A 17,005-nucleotide genomic window follows, 5' to 3' on the forward strand; every position below is an offset into this window, starting at 1 on the left:
GTCAGATACAGAATGCAGGTCCCTCTGGACTGTCCCGTCACTGACTCTCAGGGTCAGACACAGAATGCAGGTCCCTTTGTACTGTCGCGTCACACACTCCCAGGGTCAGACACAGAATGCAAGTCCCTCTGCACCGTCCTGTCACACATTCCCATGGTCAGACACAGAATGCAGGTCCCTCTGCACCGTACCGTCACACACTTCCAGGGTCAGACACAGAATGTAGGTCCCTCTGCAACGTCACGTGACATACTCCCAGGGTCAGGGACAGAATCACGGTCCCTCTGCACTGTCCCATCACAAACTCCCAGGGTCAGACAAAGAATGCAGGTCCGTGTGCACCGTCCCGTCACACATTCCCAGGGTCAGACGCAGAATGCAGATCCCTCTGCACCGTCCCGTCACACACTCCAAGGGTCAGACACGCGGTGTAGCCCCCTCTGACCCGTCCCGTCACAGAATCCCAGGTTCAGACACAGAGTTAAGCTAACTCTGCACTGTCCCGTCACACACTCCCAGGGTCAGACACAGAATGCAGGTCCCTCTGCACCGTCCCGTCACACACTCCCAGGGTTAGACACAGAATGCAGGTCCCTCTGCACCGTCCCATCACACACACCCAGGGTCAGACACAGAATGCAGGTCCCTCTGGACCGTCCCGTCATACACTCCCAGGGTTAGACAAAGAATGTAGATCCCTGTGCACTGTCCCTTCACATATTCCCAGGGTCAGACACAGAATGCTGGTCCCTCTGCAACGTCCCGTCACACACTCCCAGGGTCAGGGACAGAATCAAGGTCCCTCTGCACTGTCCTGTCACACACTCCCAGGGTCAGACACAGAATGCAGATGCCTCTGCAACATCCCGTCACACACTCCCTGGGTCAGACACAGAATGCAGGTCACTCTGCACCGTACCGTCACACACTCCCAGGGTCAGACACGGAATGCAGGTCCCTCTGCACTGTCACTTAACACACTCCCAGTGTCAGACACAGAATTCAGGTCCCTCTGCACTGTCTCATCACACACTCCCATGGTCAGACACAGAATGCAGGTCCCTCTGCACCGTCCCGTCACACACTCCCATGGTCAGACACGGAATGCAGGTCCCTCTGCACCGTCCCGTCACACACTCCCAGGGTCAGACACAGAATGCAGGTCCCTCTGCAACGTCCCGTCACACACTCGGAGGGTCCGGTACAGAATGAAGCTCCCTCTGCACTGTCCCGTCACAAACTCCCAGGGTCAGACAAAGAATGCAGGTCCGTCTGCACCGTCCCGTCACACACTCCCAGCGTCAGACACAGAATGCAGGTCCCTCTGCACTGTCCCTTAACACACTCTCAGGGTCAGACACGGAATGCTGGTCCCTGTGCACCGTCCCGTCACACACTCCCAGGGACAGACACAGAATGCAGGTCCCTCTGCAAAGTCGCGTCACACACTCCCAGGGTCAGACACAGAATGCAGGTACCCTCTGCAGGGTAGTGTCTCAAACTCCCAGGGTTAGACAAAGAATGCAGGTCCCTCTGCACCGTCCCATCACACACTCCCAGGGTCAGACACAGAATGCAGGTCCCACTGCACCGTTCCGTAACACACTCCCAGGGTCAGACACAGTATGCAGGTCCCTCTGCACCATCCCGTCACACACTCCCAGCATAAGGCACAGAATGCAGGTTGCTCTGCACCGTCCGGTCACACACTCCCAGCGTCAGACACAGAATGCAGGTCCCTCTGCAACGTTCCGTCACACACTGCCAGGGTCAGACACAGAATGCAGGTCCCTCTGCAACGTCCCGTCACACACTCCCAGGGTCAGGGACAGAATCAAGGTCCCTCTGCACTGTCCCATCACAAACTCCCAGGGTCAGAAAAAGAATGCAGGTCCGTCTGCACCTTCCGTCACACACTCCCAGGGTCAGACACAGAATGCAGGTCCCTCTGCACTGTCCCTTAACACACTCCCAGGGTCAGACACGGAATGCAGATCCCTGTGCACCGTCCCGTCACACACTCCCAGGGACAGATACAGAATGCAGGTCCCTCTGCAAAGTCGCGTCACACACTCCCAGGGACAGACACGGAATGCAGGTCCCTCTTCACCGTCCCGTCACACATTCCCAGGGTCAGACACAGAATGCAGGCCCCTCTGCACCTTCCCGTCACAAACTCCCAGGGTCAGACACAGAATGCAGGTCCCTCTGCACCGTCTCGTCACACACTCCCAGGGTCAGACACAAAATGCAGGTCCCTCTGCACCGTCCCGTCACACATTCCCAGGGTCAGACACAGAATGCAGGTCCATCTGCACTGTCCCGTCACACACTACCATGATCAGACACAGAATGCAGGTCCCTCTGCAACGTCCCATCACACACTCCAAGGGTCAGATACACGGTGTAGCCCCCTCTGACCCGTCCCGTCACATAATCCCAGGGTCAGACACAGAGTTAAGCTAACTCTGCACTGTCCCGTCACACACTCCCAGGGTCAGACACAGAATGCAGGTCCCTCTGCACCGTCCCGTCACACACTCCCAGGGTTAGACACAGAAGGAAGGTCCGTCTGCACCGTCCCATCACACACACCCAGGGTCAGACACAGAATGCAGGTCCATCTGCACTGTCCCGTCACACACTACCATGGTCAGACACAGAATGCAGGTCCCTCTGCAACGTCCCATCACACACTCCAAGGGTCAGACACACGGTGTAGCCCCCTCTGACCCGTCCCGTCACACAATCCCAGGGTCAGACACAGAGTTAAGCTAACTCTGCACTGTCCCGTCACACACTCCCAGGGTCAGACACAGAATGCAGTTCCCTCTGCACCGTCCCGTCACACACTCCCAGGGTTAGACACAGAATGAAGGTCCCTCTGCACCGTCCCATCAAACACACCCAGGGTCAGACACAGAATGCAGGTCCCTCTGGACCGTCCCGTCATACACTCCCAGGGTTAGACAAAGAATGTAGATCCCTGTGCACTGTCCCTTCACATATTCCCAGGGTCAGACACAGAATGCAGGTCCCTCTGCAACGTCCCGTCACACACTCCCAGGGTCAGGGACAGAATCAAGGTCCCTCTGCACTGTCCTGTCACACACTCCCAGGGTCAGACACAGAATGCAGATGCCTCTGCAACATCCCGACACACACTCCCTGGGTCAGACACAGAATGCAGGTCCCTCTGCACCGTCCCGTCACACACTCCCAGGGTCAGACACAGAATGCAGGTCCCTCTACACTGTCACTTAACACACTCCCAGGGTCAGACACGGAATGCTGGTCCCTGTGCACCGTCCCGTCACACACTCCCAGGGACAGACACAGAATGCAGGCCCCTCTGCAAAGTCGCGTCACACACTCCCAGGGTCAGACACAGAATGCAGCTCCCACTGCACCGTTCCGTTACACACTCCCAGGGTCAGACAAAGAATGCAGGACCATCTGCAGCGTCCCGTCACACACTCCCAGGGTCAGACACAGAATGCAGCTCCCACTGCACCGTTCCGTTACACACTCCCAGGGTCAGACAAAGAATGCAGGACCCTCTGCAGCGTCCCGTCACACACTCCCAGGGTCACACACAGAATGCAGGTCACTCTGGACTGTCCCGTCATACACTCCCAGGGTTATACAAAGAATGTAGGTCCCTGTGCACTGTCCCTTCACATATTCCCAGGGTCAGACACAGAATGCAGGTCCCTCTGCACCGTCTCGTCACACACTCCAAGGGTCAGACACAGAGTTAAGCTAACTCTGCACTGTCCGTCACACACTCCCAGGGTCAGACACGGAATGCTGGTCCCCCTGCACTGTCCCGTCACACACTCCCAGGGTTAGACACAGAATGCAGGTCCCTCTGCACCGTCCCGTCACACACTCCCAGGGTCAGATACAGAATGCAGGTCCCTCTGGACTGTCCCGTCACTGACTCTCAGGGTCAGACACAGAATGCAGGTCCCTTTGTACTGTCCCGTCACACACTCCCAGGGTCAGACACAGAATGCAAGTCCCTCTGCACCGTCCTGTCACACATTCCCATGGTCAGACACAGAATGCAGGTCCCTCTGCACCGTACCGTCACACACTTCCAGGGTCAGACACAGAATGTAGGTCCCTCTGCAACGTCACGTGACATACTCCCAGGGTCAGGGACAGAATCACGGTCCCTCTGCACTGTCCCATCACAAACTCCCAGGGTCAGACAAAGAATGCAGGTCCGTGTGCACCGTCCCGTCACACATTCCCAGGGTCAGACGCAGAATGCAGATCCCTCTGCACCGTCCCGTCACACACTCCAAGGGTCAGACACGCGGTGTAGCCCCCTCTGACCCGTCCCGTCACAGAATCCCAGGTTCAGACACAGAGTTAAGCTAACTCTGCACTGTCCCGTCACACACTCCCAGGGTCAGGGACAGAATCAAGGTCCCTCTGCACTGTCCTGTCACACACTCCCAGGGTCAGACACAGAATGCAGATGCCTCTGCAACATCCCGTCACACACTCCCTGGGTCAGACACAGAATGGAGGTCACTCTGCACCGTCCCGTCACACACTCCCAGGGTCAGACACAGAATGCAGGTCCCTCTGCACCGTCCCATCACACATTCCCAGGGTCAGACACAGAATGCAGGTCCCGATGGACCGTCCCGTCACACACTCCCAGGGTCAGACACAGAGTTAAGCTAACTCTGCACTGTCCGTCACACACTCCCAGGTTCAGACACGGAATGCTGGTCCCCCTGCACTGTCCCGTCACACACTCCCAGGGTAAGACACAGAATGCAGGTCCCTCTGCACCGTCCCGTCACACACTCCCAGGGTCAGATACAGAATGCAGGTCCCTCTGGACTGTCCCGTCACTGACTCTCAGGGTCAGACACAGAATGCAGGTCCTTCTGCAACTTCCCATCACACACTTCCAGCGTCAGACACAGAATGCAGGTCCCTTTGCACTGTCCCGTCACACACTCCCAGGGTCAGCCACAGAATGCAAGTCCCTCTGCACCGTCTGCCACACATTCCCATGGTCAGACACAGAATGCAGGTCCCTCTGCACCGTCCCGTCACACACTTCCAGGGTCAGACACAGAATGTAGGTCCCTCTGCAACGTCCCGTCACATACTCCCAGGGTCAGGGACAGAATCACGGTCCCTCTGCACTGTCCCATCACAAACTCCCAGGGTCAGACAAAGAATGCAGGTCCGTCTACACCGTCCCGTCACACACTCCCAGGGTCAGACGCAGAATGCAGATCCCTCTGCACCGTCCCGTCACACACTCCCAGGGTCAGACAAAGAATTCAGGTCCCTCTGCACTGTCTCATCACACACTCCGATGGTCAGACACAGAATGCAGGTCCCTCTGCCCCGTCCCGTCACACACTCCCATGGTCAGACACGGAATGCAGGTCCCTCTGCACCGTCCCGTCACACAATCCCAGGGTCAGACACAGAATGCAGGTCCCTCTGCAACGTACCGTCACACACTCCGAGGGTCCGGTACAGAATGAAGCTCCCTCTGCACTGTCCCGTCACAAACTCCCAGGGTCAGACAAAGAATGCAGGTCCGTCTGCACCGTCCCGTCACACACTCCCATGGTTAGACACAGAATGCAGGTCCCTCTGCACTGTCACTTAACACACTCCCAGGGTCAGACACGGAATGCTGGTCCCTGTGCACCGTCCCGTCACAAACTCCCAGGGACAGACACAGAATGCAGGCCCCTCTGCAAAGTCGCGTCACACACTCCCAGGGTCAGACACAGAATGCAGGTACCCTCTGCAGGGTAGCGTCTCAAACTCCCAGGGTTAGACAAAGAATGCAGGTCCCTCTGCAACGTCCCATCACACACTCCCAGGGTCAGACACAGAATGCAGCTCCCACTGCAACGTTCCGTTACACACTCCCAGGGTCAGACAAAGAAGGCAGGACCCTCTGCAGCGTCCCGTCACACACTCCCAGGGTCAGACACAGAATGCAGGTCACTCTGGACCGTCCCGTCATACACTCCCAGGGTTATACAAAGAATGTAGGTCCCTGTGCACTGTCCCTTCACATATTCCCAGGGTCAGACATAGTATGCAGGTCCCTCAGTACCATCCCGTCACACATTCCCAGCGTAAAGCACAGAACGCAGGTCGCTCTGCACCGTCCGGTCACACACTCCCAGCGTCAGACACAGAATGCAGGTCCCTCTGCACCGTCCCGTCACACACTACCAGGGTCAGACACAGAATGCAGGTCCCTCTCCAACGTCCCGTCACAGACTCCCAGGGTCAGGGACAGAATCAAGGTCCCTCTGCACTGTCCCATCACAAACTCCCAGGGTCACAAAAAGAATGCAGGTCCGTCTGCACCGTCCCGTCACACACTCCCAGGGTCAGACACAGAATGCAGGTCCCTCTGCACTGTCCCTTAACACACTCCCAGGGTCAGAAACGGAATGCTGGTCCCTCTGCACCGTTCCGTCACACACTCCCAGGGACAGATACAGAATGCAGGTCCCTCTGCAAAGTCGCGTCACACACTCCCAGGGACAGACACGGAATGCAGGTCCCTCTTCACCGTCCCGTGACACACTCCCAGGGTCAGACACAGAATGCAGGTCCCTCTGCTCTGACCCATCACACACTCCCAGGGTCAAACACAGAATGCAGGTCCCTCTGCAACGTCCCATCACACACTACAAGGGTCAGACACACGGTGAAGCCCCCTCTGTACCGTCCCATCACACACTCCCAGGGTCAGACACAGAGTTAAGCTAACTCTGCACTGCCCGTCACACACTCCCAGGGTCAGACACAGAATGCAGGTCCCTCTGCACCGTCCCGTCACACACTCCCAGGGTTAGACACAGAATGCAGGTCCCTCTGAACCGTCCCGTCACACACTCCCAGCGTCAGACACAGAATTCAGGTCACCCTGCATTGTCCCGTCACACACTCCCATGTTTAGACACAGAATGCAGGTCCCTCTACACCGTCCCGTACACACTCCCATGGAGAGACACGGAATGCAGGTCCTCTGCACCGTCCTGTCACACACTCCCAGGGACAGACATAGAATGCAGGTCCCTCTGCAACGTCCCGTCAAAGACTTCCAGGGTCAGACAAAGAATGCAGGTCCCTCTGCACTGTCCCGTCACAAATTCCCAGGGTCAGACACAGAATGCAGATGCCTCTGCAACATCCCGTCACACACTCCCTGGGTCAGACACAGAATGGAGGTCACTCTGCACCGTCCCGTCACACACTCCCAGGGTCAGACACAGAATGCAGGTCCCTCTGCACCGTCCCATCACACATTCCCAGGGTCAGACACAGAATGCAGGTCCCGATGCACCGTCCCGTCACACACTCCCAGGGTCAAACACAGAATGCAGGTCCCTCTGGACTGTCCCGTCACTGACTCTCAGGGTCAGACACAGAATGCAGGTCCTTCTGCAACTTCCCATCACACACTTCCAGCGTCAGACACAGAATGCAGGTCCCTTTGCACTGTCCCGTCACACACTCCCAGGGTCAGACAAAGAATGCAAATCCCTCTGCACCGTGCTGCCACACATTCCCATGGTCAGACACAGAATGCAGGTCCCTCTGCACCGTCCCGTCACACACTTCCAGGGTCAGACACAGAATGGAGGTCCCTCTGCAACGTCCCGTCACATACTCCCAGGGTCAGACACAGAATCACGGTCCCTCTGCACTGTCCCATCACAAACTCCTAGGGTCAGAAAAAGAATGCAGGTCCGTCTGCACCTTCCGTCACACACTCCCAGGGTCAGACACAGAATGCAGGTCCCTCTGCACTGTCCCTTAACACACTCCCAGGGTCAGACACGGAATGCTGATCCCTCTGCACCGTCCCGTCACACACTCCCAGGGACAGATACAGAATGCAGGTCCCTCTGCAAAGTCGCGTCACACACTCCCAGGGATAGACACGGAATGCAGGTCCCTCTTCACCGTCCCGTCACACACTCCCAGGGTCAGACACAGAATGCAGGCCCCTCTGCACCGTCCCGTGATACACTCCCAGGGTCAGACACAGAATGCAGGTCCCTCTGCAACGTCCCAATCAACACTACAAGGGTCAGACACACGGTGAAGCCCCCTCTGTACCGTCCCGTCACACACTCCCAGGGTCAGACACAGAGTTAAGCTAACTCTGCACTGTCCGTCACACACTCCCAGGGTCAGACACCGAATGCAGGTCCCTCTGCACCGTCCCGTCACACACTCCCAGGGTTAGACACAGAATGCAGGTCCCTCTGCACCGTCCCGTCACACACTCCCAGCGTCAGACACAGAATTCAGGTCACCCTGCACCTTCCCGTCACAAACTCCCAGGGTCAGACACAGAATGCAGGTCCCTCTGGACCGTCCCGTCATACACTCCCAGGGTTAGATAAAGAATGTAGATCCCTGTGCACTGTCCCTTCACATATTCCCAGGGTCAGACACAGAATGCAGGTCCCTCTGCAACGTCCCGTCACACACTCCCAGGGTCAGGGACAGAATGAAGGTCCCTCTGCACCGTCCCATCACACACACCCAGGGTCAGACACAGAATGCAGGTCCCTCTGGACCGTCCCGTCATACACTCCCAGGGTTAGATAAAGAATGTAGATCCCTGTGCACTGTCCCTTCACATATTCCCAGGGTCAGACACAGAATGCAGGTCCCTTTGCAACGTCCCGTCACACACTCCCAGGGTCAGGGACAGAATCAAGGTCCCTCTGCACTGTCCTGTCACACACTCCCAGGGTCAGACACAGAATGCAGATGCCTCTGCAACATCCCGTCACACACTCCTTGGGTCAGACACAGAATGGAGGTCACTCTGCACCGTCCCGTCACACACTCCCAGGGTCAGACACAGAATGCAGGTCCCTCTGGACCGTCCCGTCATACACTCCCAGGGTTAGATAAAGAATGTAGATCCCTGTGCACTGTCCCTTCACATATTCCCAGGGTCAGACACAGAATGCAGGTCCCTCTGCAACGTCCCGTCACACACTCCCAGGGTCAGGGACAGAATGAAGGTCCCTCTGCACCGTCCCATCACACACACCCAGGGTCAGACACAGAATGCAGGTCCCTCTGGACCATCCCGTCATACACTCCCAGGGTTAGATAAAGAATGTAGATCCCTGTGCACTGTCCCTTCACATATTCCCAGGGTCAGACACAGAATGCAGGTCCCTCTGCAACGTCCCGTCACACACTCCCAGGGTCAGGGACAGAATCAAGGTCCCTCTGCACTGTCCTGTCACACACTCCCAGGGTCAGACACAGAATGCAGATGCCTCTGCAACATCCCGTCACACACTCCTTGGGTCAGACACAGAATGGAGGTCACTCTGCACCGTCCCGTCACACACTCCCAGGGTCAGACACAGAATGCAGGTCCCTCTGCACCGTCCATTCACACATTCCCAGGGTCAGACACAGAATGCAGGTCCCGATGCACCGTCCCGTCACACACTCCCAGGGTCAAACACAGAATGCAGGTCCCTCTGCAACGTCCCATCACACACTACAAGGGTCAGACACACGGTGAAGCCCCCTCTGTACCGTCCCGTCACACACTCCCAGGGTCAGACACAGAGTTAAGCTAACTCTGCACTGTCCGTCACACACTCCCAGGGTCAGACACGGAATGCTGGTCCCTCTGCACTGTCCCGTCACACACTCCCAGGATTAGACACAGAATTCAGGTCCATCTGCACCGTCCCGTCACACACTCCCAGGGTCAGATACAGAATGCAGGTCCCTCTGGACTGTCCCATCACAAACTCCCAGGGTCAGACAAAGAATGCAGTTCCGTCTGCAAGGTCGCGTCACACACTCCCAGGGTCAGACGCAGAATGCAGGACCCTCTGCACGGTCCCGTCACACACTCCCAGGGTCAGACACAGAATGCAGGTCCCTCTGCACTATCCCGTCACACACTCCCAGGGTCAGACACAGAATGCAGATCCCTCTGCAACGTCCCATCACACACTACAAGGGTCAGACACACGGTGAAGCCCCCTCTGTACCGTCCCGTCACACACTTCCAGGGTCAGTGACAGAGTTAAGCTAACTCTGCACTGTCCCGTCACACACTCCCAGGGTCAGACACAGAATGCAGGTCCCTCTGCACCGTCTCGTCACACACTCCCAGGGTTACACAGAATGCAGGTCCCTCTGCACCGTCCCGTCACACACTCCCAGGGTCAGACACAGAATGTAGGTCCCTCTGCAACGTCCCGTCACATACTCCCAGGGTCAGGGACAGAATCACGGTCACTCTGCACTGTCCCATCACAAACTCCCAGGGTCAGACAAAGAATGCAGGTCCGTCTGCACCGTCCCGTCACACACTCCCAGGGTCAGACACAGAATGCAGGTCCTTCTGCACTGTCCCTTAACACACTCTCAGGGTCAGACACGGAATGCTGGTCCCTCTGCACCGTCCCGTCACACACTCCCAGGGACAGACACAGAATGCAGGTCCCTCTGCAAAGTCGCGTCACACAATCCCAGGGTCAGACACGGAATGCAGGTCCCCCTTCACCGTCCCGTCACACACTACCAGGGTCAGACAAAGGATGCAGGTCCCTCTGCAACGTCCCATCACACACTCCAAGGGTCAGACACACGGTGTAGCCCCCTCTGACCCGTCCCGTCACACACTCCCAGGGTAAGACACAGAATGCAGGTCCCGATGCACCGTCCCGTCACACACTCCCAGGGTCAAACACAGAATGCAGGTCCCTCTGCAACGTCCCATCACACACTATAAGGGTCAGACACACGGTGAAGCCCCCTCTGTACCGTCCCGTCACACACTCCCAGGGTCAGACACAGAGTTAAGCTAACTCTGCACTGTCCGTCACACACTCCCAGGTTCAGACACGGAATGGTGGTCCCCCTGCACTGTCCCGTCACACACTCCCAGGGTTAGACACAGAATGCAGGTCCCTCTGCACCGTCCCGTCACACACTCCCAGGGTCAGATACAGAATGCAGGTCCCTCTGGACTGTCCCGTCACTGACTCTCAGGGTCAGACACAGAATGCAGGTCCTTCTGCAACTTCCCATCACACACTTCCAGCGTCAGACACAGAATGCAGGTCCCTTTGCACTGTCCCGTCACACACTCCCAGGGTCAGACACAGAATGCAAATCCCTCTGCACCGTGCTGCCACACATTCCCATGGTCAGACACAGAATGCAGGTCCCTCTGCACCGTCCCGTCACACACTTCCAGGGTCAGACACAGAATGGAGGTCCCTCTGCAACGTCCCGTCACATACTCCCAGGGTCAGACACAGAATCACGGTCCCTCTGCACTGTCCCATCACAAACTCCTAGGGTCAGAAAAAGAATGCAGGTCCGTCTGCACCTTCCGTCACACACTCCCAGGGTCAGAAACAGAATGCAGGTCCCTCTGCACTGTCCCTTAACACACTCCCAGGGTCAGACACGGAATGCTGATCCCTCTGCACCGTCCCGTCACACACTCCCAGGGACAGATACAGAATGCAGGTCCCTCTGCAAAGTCGCGTCACACACTCCCAGGGATAGACACGGAATGCAGGTCCCTCTTCACCGTCCCGTCACACACTCCCAGGGTCAGACACAGAATGCAGGCCCCTCTGCACCGTCCCGTGATACACTCCCAGGGTCAGACACAGAATGCAGGTCCCTCTGCAACGTCCCAATCAACACTACAAGGGTCAGACACACGGTGAAGCCCCCTCTGTACCGTCCCGTCACACACTCCCAGGGTCAGACACAGAGTTAAGCTAACTCTGCACTGTCCGTCACACACTCCCAGGGTCAGACACCGAATGCAGGTCCCTCTGCACCGTCCCGTCACACACTCCCAGGGTTAGACACAGAATGCAGGTCCCTCTGCACCGTCCCGTCACACACTCCCAGCGTCAGACACAGAATTCAGGTCACCCTGCACCTTCCCGTCACAAACTCCCAGGGTCAGACACAGAATGCAGGTCCCTCTGGACCGTCCCGTCATACACTCCCAGGGTTAGATAAAGAATGTAGATCCCTGTGCACTGTCCCTTCACATATTCCCAGGGTCAGACACAGAATGCAGGTCCCTCTGCAACGTCCCGTCACACACTCCCAGGGTCAGGGACAGAATGAAGGTCCCTCTGCACCGTCCCATCACACACACCCAGGGTCAGACACAGAATGCAGGTCCCTCTGGACCGTCCCGTCATACACTCCCAGGGTTAGATAAAGAATGTAGATCCCTGTGCACTGTCCCTTCACATATTCCCAGGGTCAGACACAGAATGCAGGTCCCTTTGCAACGTCCCGTCACACACTCCCAGGGTCAGGGACAGAATCAAGGTCCCTCTGCACTGTCCTGTCACACACTCCCAGGGTCAGACACAGAATGCAGATGCCTCTGCAACATCCCGTCACACACTCCTTGGGTCAGACACAGAATGGAGGTCACTCTGCACCGTCCCGTCACACACTCCCAGGGTCAGACACAGAATGCAGGTCCCTCTGGACCGTCCCGTCATACACTCCCAGGGTTAGATAAAGAATGTAGATCCCTGTGCACTGTCCCTTCACATATTCCCAGGGTCAGACACAGAATGCAGGTCCCTCTGCAACGTCCCGTCACACACTCCCAGGGTCAGGGACAGAATGAAGGTCCCTCTGCACCGTCCCATCACACACACCCAGGGTCAGACACAGAATGCAGGTCCCTCTGGACCATCCCGTCATACACTCCCAGGGTTAGATAAAGAATGTAGATCCCTGTGCACTGTCCCTTCACATATTCCCAGGGTCAGACACAGAATGCAGGTCCCTCTGCAACGTCCCGTCACACACTCCCAGGGTCAGGGACAGAATCAAGGTCCCTCTGCACTGTCCTGTCACACACTCCCAGGGTCAGACACAGAATGCAGATGCCTCTGCAACATCCCGTCACACACTCCTTGGGTCAGACACAGAATGGAGGTCACTCTGCACCGTCCCGTCACACACTCCCAGGGTCAGACACAGAATGCAGGTCCCTCTGCACCGTCCATTCACACATTCCCAGGGTCAGACACAGAATGCAGGTCCCGATGCACCGTCCCGTCACACACTCCCAGGGTCAAACACAGAATGCAGGTCCCTCTGCAACGTCCCATCACACACTACAAGGGTCAGACACACGGTGAAGCCCCCTCTGTACCGTCCCGTCACACACTCCCAGGGTCAGACACAGAGTTAAGCTAACTCTGCACTGTCCGTCACACACTCCCAGGGTCAGACACGGAATGCTGGTCCCTCTGCACTGTCCCGTCACACACTCCCAGGGTTAGACACAGAATTCAGGTCCATCTGCACCGTCCCGTCACACACTCCCAGGGTCAGATACAGAATGCAGGTCCCTCTGGACTGTCCCATCACAAACTCCCAGGGTCAGACAAAGAATGCAGTTCCGTCTGCAAGGTCGCGTCACACACTCCCAGGGTCAGACGCAGAATGCAGGACCCTCTGCACGGTCCCGTCACACACTCCCAGGGTCAGACACAGAATGCAGGTCCCTCTGCACTATCCCGTCACACACTCCCAGGGTCAGACACAGAATGCAGATCCCTCTGCAACGTCCCATCACACACTACAAGGGTCAGACACACGGTGAAGCCCCCTCTGTACCGTCCCGTCACACACTTCCAGGGTCAGTGACAGAGTTAAGCTAACTCTGCACTGTCCCGTCACACACTCCCAGGGTCAGACACAGAATGCAGGTCCCTCTGCACCGTCTCGTCACACACTCCCAGGGTTACACAGAATGCAGGTCCCTCTGCACCGTCCCGTCACACACTCCCAGGGTCAGACACAGAATGTAGGTCCCTCTGCAACGTCCCGTCACATACTCCCAGGGTCAGGGACAGAATCACGGTCACTCTGCACTGTCCCATCACAAACTCCCAGGGTCAGACAAAGAATGCAGGTCCGTCTGCACCGTCCCGTCACACACTCCCAGGGTCAGACACAGAATGCAGGTCCTTCTGCACTGTCCCTTAACACACTCTCAGGGTCAGACACGGAATGCTGGTCCCTCTGCACCGTCCCGTCACACACTCCCAGGGACAGACACAGAATGCAGGTCCCTCTGCAAAGTCGCGTCACACAATCCCAGGGTCAGACACGGAATGCAGGTCCCCCTTCACCGTCCCGTCACACACTACCAGGGTCAGACAAAGGATGCAGGTCCCTCTGCAACGTCCCATCACACACTCCAAGGGTCAGACACACGGTGTAGCCCCCTCTGACCCGTCCCGTCACACACTCCCAGGGTCAGACACAGAGTTAAGCTAACTCTGCACTGTCCCGTCCCACACTCCCAGGGTGAGACACAGAATGGAGGTCCCTCTGCACCGTCCCCTCACACACTCCCAGGGTCAGACACGGAATGCAGGTCGCTCTGCACCGTCCCGTCACACACTTCCAGGGTCAGGGACAGAAACAAGGTTCCTCTGCACTGTCCCATCACAAACTCCCAGGGTCAGACAAAGAATGCAGGTCCGTCTGCACCGTCCCGTCACACACTCCCAGGGTCAGACACAGAATGCAGTTCCCTCTGCACTGTCCCTTAACACACTCCCACGGTCAGACACAGAATGCTGGTCCCTCTGCACCGTCACGTCACACACTCCCAGGGACAGACACAGAATGCAGGTCCCTCTGCAAAGTCGCGTCACACACTCCCAGGGTCAGACACGGAATGCAGGTCCCTCTTCACCGTCCTGTCACACACTCCCAGGGTCAGACACAGAATGCAGATGCCTCTGCAACATCCCGTCACACATTCCCTGGGTCAGACACAGAATGGAGGTCACTCTGCATCGTACCGTCACACACTCCCAGGGTCAGACACAGAATGCAGATCCCTCTGCACCGTCCCGTCACACACTCCCAGGGTCAGACAAAGAATTCAGGTCCCTCTGCACTGTCTCATCACACATTCCCATGGTCAGACACAGAATGCAGGTCCCTCTGCACCGTCCCGTCACACACTCCCATGGTCAGACACGGAATGCAGGGGCCTCTGCAACGTCCCTTCACACACTCCGAGGGTCCGGTACAGAATGAAGCTCCCTCTGCACTGTCCCGTCACAAACTCCCAGGGTCAGACAAAGAATGCAGGTCCGTCTGCACCGTCCCGTCACACACTCCCAGCGTCAGACACAGAATGCAGGTCCCTCTGCACTGTCGCTTAACACACTCCCAGGGTCAGACACGGAATGCTGGTCCCTGTGCACCGTCCCGTCACACACTCCCAGGGACAGACACAGAATGCAGGTCCCTCTGCAAAGTCGCGTCACACACTCCCAGGGTCAGACACAGAATGCAGGTACCCTCTGCAGCGTCCCGTCACACACTCCCAGGGTTAGACAAAGAATGCAGATCCCTCTGCACCGTCCCATCACACACTCCCAGGGTCAGACACAGAATGCAGCTCCCACTGCACCGTTCCGTCACACACTCCCAGGGTCAGACACAGAATGCAGGTCCCTCTGCAGCGTCCCGTCACACACTCCCAGGGTCAGACACAGAATGCAGGTCCCTCTGGACCGTCCCGTCATACACTCCCAAGGTTATACAAATAATGTAGGTCCTTCTGTACCATCCCGTCACACACTCCCAGCGTAAGGAAAAGAATGCAGGTCGCTCTGCACCGTCCGGTCACACAATCCCAGCGTCAGACACAGAATGCAGGTCCCTCTGCACCGTCCCGCAACACACTGCCAGGGTCAGACACAGAATGCAGGTCCCTCTGCAACGTCCCGTCACACACTCCCAGGGTCAGGGACAGAATCAAGGTCCCTCTGCACAGTCCCATCACAAACAATCAGGGTCAGAAAAAGAATGCAGGTCCGTCTGCACCGTCCCGTCACACACTTCCAGGGTCAGACACAGAGTTAAGCTAACTCTGAAATGTCCGTCAAACACTCCCAGGGTCAGACACAGAATGCAGGTCCCTCTGCACCGTCCCGTCACACACTCCAGGGTTAGACACAGAATGCAGGTCCCTCTGCACCGTCCCGTCACACACTCCCAGCGTCAGACAAAGAATTCAGGTCCCTCTGCACTGTCTCATCACACATTCCCATGGTCAGACACAGAATGCAGGTCCCTCTGCACCGTCCCGTCACACACTCCGAGGGTCCGGTACAGAATGAAGCTCCCTCTTCACCGTCCCGTCACACACTCCCAGGGTCAGACACAGCATGCAGGCCCCTCTGCACCGTCCCGTCACACACTTCCAGGGTCAGACACAGAGTTAAGCTAACTCTGAAATGTCCGTCAAACACTCCCAGGGTCAGACACAGAATGCAGGTCGCTCTGCACCGTCCCGTCACACACTCCCAGGGTCAGACACAGAGTTAAGCTAACTCTGCACTGTCCGTCACACACTCCCAGGGTCAGACACGGAATGCTGGTCCCTCTGCACTGTCCCGTCACACACTCCCAGGGTTAGACACAGAATTCAGGTCCATCTGCACCGTCCCGTCACACACTCCCAGGGTCAGATACAGAATGCAGGTCCCTCTGGACTGTCCCATCACAAACTCCCAGGGTCAGACAAAGAATGCAGGTCCCTCTGCACCGTCCCGTCACACACTCCCAGGGACAGACACAGAATGCAGGTCCCTCTGCAAAGTCGCGTCACACACTCCCAGGGTCAGACGCGGAATGCAGGTCCCTCTTCACCGTCCCGTCACACACTCCCAGGGTCAGACACAGAATGCAAATGCCTCTGCAACATCCCGTCACACACTCCCTGGGTCAGACACAGAATGCAGGTCCCTCTGCAAATTCCCATGACACACTACAAGGGTCAGACACACGGTGAAGCCCCCTCTGTACTGTCCCGTCACACACTTCCAGGGTCAGTGACAGAGTTAAGCTAACTCTGCACTGTCCCGTCACACACTCCCAGGGTCAGACACAGAATGCAGGT

At 57.1% G+C, this 17,005-nt stretch overlaps 1 protein-coding gene across 2 annotated transcripts in view; it reads right to left on the reverse strand.

The window, feature by feature from the left end:
• LOC138759197 (host cell factor 1-like) overlaps nucleotides 1-17,005 on the reverse strand; it is a 553,478-nt gene that overhangs the window by 141,345 nt on the left and 395,128 nt on the right. The gene's annotated exons all lie outside the window — the stretch shown is intronic.

This window comes from Narcine bancroftii, chromosome 3 (assembly GCF_036971445.1).
Source record: "Narcine bancroftii isolate sNarBan1 chromosome 3, sNarBan1.hap1, whole genome shotgun sequence".
NCBI lineage: Eukaryota > Metazoa > Chordata > Chondrichthyes > Torpediniformes > Narcinidae > Narcine > Narcine bancroftii.